The sequence below is a fragment of the Apis dorsata genome, unplaced genomic scaffold (assembly GCF_000469605.1).
Source record: "Apis dorsata unplaced genomic scaffold, Apis dorsata 1.3 scaffold_468, whole genome shotgun sequence".
NCBI classification, from domain to species: Eukaryota; Metazoa; Arthropoda; class Insecta; order Hymenoptera; family Apidae; genus Apis; species Apis dorsata.
This window is the reverse complement of record NW_006263707.1, coordinates 114,458-123,429: the sequence shown is the minus strand read 5'-3', so window position 1 is coordinate 123,429 and position 8,972 is coordinate 114,458. Positions and strand designations below refer to the sequence as shown.

Below are 8,972 nucleotides of genomic sequence, written 5' to 3'. Positions count from 1 at the left end.
AAAAAAAAAAAAAAAAAAAAAAAACGATCGAAGACGCCATGCGCTAGATGCATGCTCGTCGTTTCGTCACTTTATATTCCGTCAATCAATCGCAATGTGTGCCTAGCCGATTGATAACGAAAGAAAAATAACTTGGATACAAGTTGGATAAGTTGTGTTCGTTCCGCATTCGCGATTCCGAAACTCGGGAAACGCGACGACAAATTGATTCGTTCTCTCTAGTAAATGCGATCGTACGGCGCGTAGAAAAGTGCGAATTAAGCAACTACAAACTAACGCTTGAGGAGCTACAAATGTACCCGTTGTCGTAAATTAACCGTCTAGTATCGCGATCGTAAACGTCTGTTGTTACGTCCTGTATTTATAACCTGCAATCGCGAGAGCACAAAAGTTCGCCGACAAATTGGATGATCATGCGTTGGACTTCGTTTCTACTGTGCCGAGTTTTCGCGCCGCTGCTAACGATCTCGGGACGATAACGTAAGGGGTCATGTTTGAAGCTAAACCGAAGAATGTACGGCGTTAGCGGATCGAATACGAGTCGTTTCGAAAAGAATTATTATCAAAAACCAAGGTTCAAGATCAATTTTCACTCGAATCGAGGGATATAACGTTTATTTGCGTGTTTTTTAACCAACCAACCAACCAACCATCTCTGTATTTATTCTTTGCGCAATTCCTCGTTCGAGGACGTTTCGCAAACTCGTTATCCCTATTCGAGATATGCTCGATTCGTGAAAACAATTTTTAAGGAAAATCGATTTCTCTCGTCTTCTTTGAGCGATATCTATAGTAATTTTTCATCGTGACTCGAACGCGAGATGCCGGATATTGCGATGCCCGATCTAATTATAATTTTTACGCGAATACAATGGATCGTACAATGATAGAAAAACAGTATTATTGTTATTGTTATGTAAGAAATCTTTCGAAATTGATTTATGCGAAATCGTAGAGACTTTGTTGATCGATTGTTAAGATTGCCACACAATAAATACGTTATGCGCTCCCTCCGTTTCCCTGTAAAATTCCACGCTTTCCTTGTCGATGCCAACAACGGCCATACGAAAGATAACGTTCCATTGACGATGGAATTTTCCAATTTACACCGTTTCCATGTCGCGTTTACACCCCTTTTAGGTTTATCCTCCCTTCTTCGAAACACGCTTGCTTTCGTGATACGAACCCTATACTCACGGGTATAAATTGAGCCGTTCTTTGCCCACGATATTCCTCGCTTTGCGTCACATCGAAGGTTAGCTTCTTATTCGTCTTTGAATTTACCGCTGACGACACCAGTTCTGGAATTCGCGATTTATGAAACTTTTTTATTTATAAATTTCTATCGAAATCGTAAACAATTTTACACAATTCGAGTGTGTAATCATATTTTTCGAAGATACGAGAAGAAAATCGAAAGAATTCTAAAATAGATCGGGAAAAATTATCGATTAATTGAATCTGTATCTTCGTTCGAAGGGCACGAGTTCATTTGAGAGTAAAATTCTTGCGAATAGTTCTCGATAGAACTATTTCTCGATAATGAATATCGCATTGTAATTGTCCAACGATAATTTTCACTCTCAATTTCCAATTTGAGAAAAATATTCTCGAGAATTTTACTCTCGAATGTATTCGCACTCAAAGAAATATCGTTAACAAGATCAAACAGAATAACAAACATTTAGTGAATTTTGTTCTATTTGTATTTGGTAAAATACGTTTAATCAAATCGATCGAATGCGTATCAGAAATGATTTCGAAATAGAATCGAATCTTATAAACGACAAAATAATCAGATCTAGTTTTGTTGTTTGAGGAAAAACGTATCGCAGCCTTTCACATTGTAGAGAATATTCGGACAAAATTTAGTCCTCAAACGAAAGATCGTGAAGAATGGAAAATTCCGTGTAAGCGAACAGAGGTCCTTAATCTTATTTCTTTGAATAACGAAATTTCTCTTTTAACGGAATACTAACTACAATATGGACAAAAGTTTCCTTGTTTTTTGTCTTTAAAACTGGTATAGTAGACAAAGATAGCTAACAGTTGAATATTATTTGAAGTACGATTTACGATGATTATTAATTTACATGTAAAAATCATATTTCAAAATTTAGAAATAAATTCGATCTATTATACAGCGCTACACGTAACTTATTCCTTTATTTAAGGTCAACTTAAGGTTAACTTAGTTCATCAAATGTCCCCGAGTGCTATAGCAAGTTACATTCGCTTAATGTAATCGATCGATATTCGGTTTACTCCGCGGCATTGCTCGTGATCGCCTTGAAATCACGAAATAACAATCTTCGATCAAACTTTGTCATTGCCACACAATTTCGCTAATATTACTCCATAGTAATGTCTTTCGAAACAATAACGATCGTTAGAAACAGCCTACGTAGGCGCCTCGCCCTTTATGCTATACACATGCTATCATAAAAACCGGTGTCGTGCTTTGTTATTCCCCTATTCCAAGATTAAAGACAAAACGTGGCAAAGCAAAAAAAAAAATAATCAAATGGAAGGCGTGCATTTACACACGATGAAGAGGAATAGCAATCTTAAAGTATGGCAATGTCCTTTTGAAATGCGTCCGCACGTGTTGAGTAGTCGACAAGCAAGACTTTTCAGCCGAAAGGCCATTTCGAAGGCCATGTTTGAAACTTAGCAGAAACGAGATAAAATATGCTAACCGATCGCACAGTTGCCACTTCCGATTACTTCGTTTGCTGCACGAACTGCCAGACGCAGTCGATAATTAGAAAACGATAATCAAACGCGACAATATAGAGCACCGATCGATCTGCGGATGAACGTGCAGAGTTCGAAGTGGAAGAAGCGAGATATGAATGAAACTAATTGGATTTTCAGTCCAAGTTCCGCGGGAAAATGATGCAATTCAACATTTATCTTTTTCTACTTTAATGTTATTTTTGCTAATCGTTTCGATTTAGAAAACAATATTTAACGAAACATCTTTTGAAAACTTAATCCCAACCAAAATCGTTCACAGTTTTCGATCCGTCGCTGAAAATGTGATTTCAATTGGAAAATAATCATTTCGATATATGGATATAACATTCATTCCTAGATTTCAACGAGAAATATCTAAATAATATCGTTTTTGTCTCTCACACAGTTTTTAACATGAAAAAAAGGAGCGAATTTATAAATGACCAGATATAGCAAGAATATGATACGAAGTGAACAATGGTATATTACGGTATATGGAAAATTTCCAAGCGAACTTAAATTTCTGACGACGCAACGAAAAGCAATAAAATTTTATTCGTAATGAATAAAATATCGTGTGTACATATGTACGTATACCAACAACGTGCAATACGATGACACGTAAAAATCCCGATCCAATATATATTTTTGCAATGTAACTTTTAACATACGTGCACGCATTTGCTTAAATCAGATGTTCTTCGTATAACGTCTTACAACGCTGAAATTTTTCCATTCCGTCGGCACGATTCCGCTGGCATTTCGTTCAATTCCGGGGATACGATGTTTCGCAGAGTTGCGTCCCACTGCGCAACATACTATTGAGATCCACGCTCGAAACGATCGTTAAGGTTGGAAAAGTTTGCAAAATATTTGCGACGAAAGTTGTTTATCGAGCACAAACGCACACGCAAACACCCACCAATAAGCTTGTCGTAAACACAAACTGAAGAAAAAGACGTGGACAATACGGACCGATCACGTATCTTCTACCTACCGACGCATGCAAACCGACATTTTGAGGTTATGTTCGCCTTTTCAAGCTTTCGGCAACAGATGTTCTCGATTCGGTTTCCCGTCTCACGATCTTCTAAATGACTGTCGCGTCGATGTCATACGAAACCTGGTGCGGAAAAAAAATTTAAACTGTCACGCCGCTTACGTGAAGTAAATTATAACGTACGAACGCGCGATCGGGCAACTAGCTTTCGCAAAAAAAAGTTTTATAGAATGAACACACAGCGATTGGCCGACGTTCACAAAGAGAAAACTTTAATTTGTTTATATTTTCCTCGTATCGAACGTATGTTCGTGAGATATACACGTATGTAAAACGATAGATGATGTTATAAATCTTTCGAACGAGAATGAAGCGAATACGATACACGAATCATGATATCTTCGACAACCTGTCAACCACAAAATCATCCGAAAAAATTTTGAAATGTGTCATTTTACAGATCGGAGTGAGAGAGATGGAAACACACGAGATCGGCGTGTCAAAAAGAAAGAACGAAGGAAGGAAAACGAAACGAGTCATCGACAATGTTAATGTAATAGAAAAAGAAAACGTACCTCTCGCTTCTTGGCCAGTGTCTCTCTGTTCAGGGACGGGCCCGACGATCACGTAGCAGCATGTTCCGTTTATCCCCGGGTTGTCTTTTCCCCGTCTGGTTTGTCGGCCTCTCGTTAGCGACACACAGCCATCTTGCGTAGTGCCTGGCCTGGCTCGGTCGCTTTCGGTACGATGGCCTCCGTGAGGGCGACAAAGAGGATAGTCGCGGTGAATAGAGGGGTTCGAGAGAAAGAGGGAATGAGACGTAACAGGAGAGAGAGCGAGAACCACGGCCCCGCCGAAGTGCGTGTCCCACCAATACACGCGCGCATATACACCGAAGTAGCACCAGCAACGCCACACCGCCGCCACCACCACCGCCACGACCACCACACCACCAGCACCACTACTACCAACACCGCCACTGCCACCGACGTGGAGGCACTGCACCTCTCTCACAGTTTTCGCCACTTTTTCGCACGGCCCTCGCCCACCTCCGTCACATACATATTCCGTGGAGCAGCCAGCGTTTGCGCGCACCTTCGTTTCACTCAATGGACGTTTCCGGGACAGGGTAAATGCGATGTTATTTACCCGTTTCGCGATGTCTTCCGTCGATTCGAGCGATCATACCTCCTCTTCGTTTCGTTCTGTTGTTAGCGCTGCACCACCGCCGCCGCCGTGGACGCTGCTGCTGCTGCTCCCGTTGCCGCTAATCCACTACTGACTGCCCGTACCCGTACCTGTCGTTCCAACACGCACGACCACGATCGGGGGATCGCTCGGGCTCGACTGCCGCACGATGGCCCTACTTCGGCCATCTTCGGTTCGCTTCGGCGATTTACGCTCACTTTCACAGGGACGACGATATTGTGGGCGCATCAAGCACCCCGTCCTCGTTTCCTCTCGAATGACTCATGTGCCACACTGACGTATACACATTTTAACAGTTGTTGCTTTAAGAAACCATCACGGCCTCTTTATCGTATGAATCTGCAGAACATATGGACATTGCCACATGAAAATGTTATAGAATTAAAAGTTATTCGCAATAAGCCTCGCTAGTTTGAACAGCATAAACATTGAATTTTCCACAAATGTTTTATATCTTTTCAAAAACATATGCTTTTCGTTACTACTCTAATATCAATTTTTTTCCGCATTTGAGCGGAATCATAATGACGTCGATGGATGACGCGAATCGCTTTTCCAATACGATCAATTTATGAAATTTTATTTTGCTTTATGAGCAATTTTATTTAGAATCATGATATACATAACGCATAATGAAAAATATATGCGTAACGTTCATTTTATCCGTTAATTTTGTAATGCTAAATTACAACGAAATAAACGTTTGTTTCGTGCAATCGTTTTCTTCATCGATTTCTCGTTTTACCATGCGCCACGATACGCCGGTTTCCGACAAAAAAAAGAAAAGACAACAATATACGGGTAATCGAACCAGCGATTTGCAACCATGGTAGTGAGACAACGGAAACAAGTAAAATTCCGACCGATCTAAGCACTTTCACGGTCGTGCCACCGTCGTCGCCAACCGAGACATTCGCGCTCGTGTCTTGTGATTAATTCACAATCTCATGAAACAATAATAAACAAGAGATCGAAAATTTCCTATTTTTTCAACTTCATACAATCAACATTTTTATGAAAATATCGAATAAAAACGTGTTAATAAAGAAAACAATATTTCATCGAGGATATTTTATTTGTTGAATTCGTTTAGAATTTGAACTTTTTAGAAAGGGATTCACTATGCATACCATTCAAAACCATTTAATGTGCATTAGTTCAAAAAAACAAGAGAAACTTGAGGAATCGCGTTTACGTTCGAAAATTTAATATCTTTATGATTATTTTATATGAATAACGGAGTATTAATAATGCGATGACGGTCTTTTTGTAAATTACAAAAATAACCTCTCCACATATTATTACCGATCCATTCATATCCGAAAACTATGCCTATTTCTTGAAACATTCTCATTGTCGTATAAAGAGATCGATATTTCGACGATCGTCAACGTATCTTGAATGTTTGCGAAAGTTGGGCGATAACGCAATTAGAAATTTCGGTCTCTAGATTAGAAGATAATCTGTTTGCGTGCGAGCCAAGTGAAACCGGATCTTTCTGCGTCAATCCCTCCCCCCCCTCCCAGTCTAAAGATACAGTCGATCTTTTTCTTGCATAGTACGAAACGCGAGCTGAGAATCGCGTGAAAAACATGTAGCGATCGATAATTATTATCGGAGGAGCGAAAAGTTGTATCGTGAATCAGTCGCATCGTGAGAAAATTTCGAAAGCAAACGAGACGAATCCGTGATCGGAACGCGGCAATGTGAAACGTCACGATCCCATTAGAGACCGGCCTGTTCTAATCGCGTATCTGGCGATGCGTGACGTCACTGGCCATTAAAGGACAGCGGTTCTCGGGCGGGACTCTGAATTTTCCAATCCGGACGTGAAAATCCGACGGGTCTATAATATATCCGCTGGAGGCGCAACGTCGTTCAGATCTCTGAGCGAATTGGGTCCACGGCACCGACCCAGAGAGGAGGGTGCAATAAAAGAGTCAGACCGTACGACGGTACGCCCCTCCCTCGATCCCACTTCGCCACATCGTGCTGCACCCCACTCCGCTTCTGCACCCTACTTTAAAAATCCCTCAACGGTTTCACGGCAAGTGCCTTCGAAAATGGACAAAGAGAAAGAGAGGGAGCCTACGGGCACCCGTTTTTCGTACGAAAATTCACGCGCTCCTGTCTGACCTGGAAACGCAACAGCGTTCGGTCCGTTATTCTCCTTTCACGGCCAGATCCCGATTGTATCCATGCATTTTCCGAATTATATATATACGTCCTTACGTTATCGCATTATTTTCGCGTGAAATAAATTACTTTCGAGAATTAAATTTTAATATTATTCAATTCGAAATATATCACAGTTTTTTTTATTTTTAACGGCGGTTCTGTTTTTTTTTTTTTTTTGCAAAACTTTGTGACAAGATCGAGGTGAAAAGCGACGTCTAAGATACTCGATCGCGATTCACGGATTGGAAAGTCGAGGAACTCGAGATCGCCGAGACTTTGTATATCCTGGCAAGTGGAAAATTAAAATCGTCGCTATTTGCGTAGCGATCGAGGCACCTTGAATCTGCCGTGGCGAGCAAGTCACGCGGATTTTTTTCCTTGCCAAAAAGCTAAGCTACGTGCCACGACAGCGACTGTCATCGTCGATATTAGACCCGAAGTAAAGTCACTTCGCGAGTTTTCGATACGATCCATCCGGATCCATGCCGCGCACCGTGCACGAACGCCACCGACCAGATTTTCCACGTGTCACTGGGTCACTGCACTTGCTGTCCTGCGCGGGAATGTGAATACAGATCGCTCTCTAAATATCAGAGTACCGCGAACCATGTATTCGCCCGCGGTCTCTAAAGTTCAGTCAGGAACGTAGTATGCTCGAAAATACTTTCGACGACTCGATAGCGAGCGTGGATAAAAAAAAAAAAAAAAAAAGAAAAATGGATAATTTTTAACGAACAAACGATTTCCACACTGTCAGACTCACCTAAATTATACGAATCGAGCGTGTTTCGAGCACGCAGACACGGTAGACGAACGCAATGCTCGCGAAACCGATGAACGTCAACGGTGGGTTACCGTTCCACTCGAAACGAGGCGGGCAGCTAGCATTTTCGTGAGAAGCCTCGAGGCACCGTCGTCGTCGTGGTGCATCGTTGCGAAAAATCATTCCCGTTGAAGGTGGTTTCTCTCCCCTTCTCTCTCTCTCTTTCTCCTCCATCCCTGTCCGCCTCCTATCGCTTCTCCGTCGCGCAATACGAAACGAGTTTCCAACACGATTCAATGCCTCGGTCTTGCAAATGTGAAAGTACATTACTGCGGGCTCTGAAAGTCGTTTTGCTCGAAGGTTTACCTCTCGAGCGGCCCTGGACCGTTCACCGAGAAAAAAAAAAAAAAAAAAAAAGAAAAAAAAAATTGCGAGTGAGGACGAGGCGTGCACAAGGCGAAAAATCACCGGGAGACGTACATACCGAAAAACCTTTAACTTAACGGTCAACCAGTTGAGGAAATTGTTTGTGCTTACGGTTCAAAAAATAAAAGCGATGCTAACAGAATAGGGTTCAATGCAATATATCGATTCGTTTCCGCGTTAGGATTCTATCGATACGTTATCCATCATAAATCTTTTTTCGATCCCAGGTAAAAATTCTATTGTCTCGCAAAGAATTTATTGGAATTGTAAAATTCAAAGAAACGTTAAGATACATTAAAATAAAGACTTGGGACATTAGACCTTTCGGACTTTGAACCCTTCGATACATTTCTTTGTTGCTCTAGCCTTCTTAGCTTTAGTATAGTAAAGATGACATTCGAATACATGGTATCTTTTACGATTTAGACGTGCTTCTTCAGTCTATGATGAATCGACGGTGATTATCGATTTGCCTCGATTCGAAAAATATTCCATTTTTCCTTAAAATAGAAAAACATCGATTACGTTTTCCCTTCGTGGTCGTATGTTTTGATTATGAAACGATGAAAAATACTTGAAATATCGAGAAATTACGAGCTCTGTGTTTTTAAAGGAAAGTCAATAGCAACTGGTATAGACGTAATCAAAAACTGATAT

At 41.0% G+C, this 8,972-nt stretch overlaps 1 protein-coding gene and 1 long non-coding RNA gene across 2 annotated transcripts in view; one reads left to right on the top strand and one right to left on the bottom strand.

Annotated features, from left to right (window-relative positions):
• Window positions 1-4,961, bottom strand: part of LOC102670853 (homeodomain-interacting protein kinase 2) — a 17,638-nt gene extending 12,677 nt beyond the window's left edge. The window contains exon 1 of the mRNA XM_006619972.2: window positions 4,315-4,961. The gene's annotated coding sequence lies outside the window, so the exon portion shown is untranslated. The remainder of the gene's footprint in view (window positions 1-4,314) is intronic.
• Window positions 4,609-5,729, top strand: LOC102670995. The gene is made up of 2 exons (XR_004151096.1): window positions 4,609-4,868; window positions 4,955-5,729. It is a non-coding gene; the product is annotated as an uncharacterized LOC102670995 (long non-coding RNA).
• The last annotated feature ends 3,243 nt before the right edge of the window (window positions 5,730-8,972 follow it).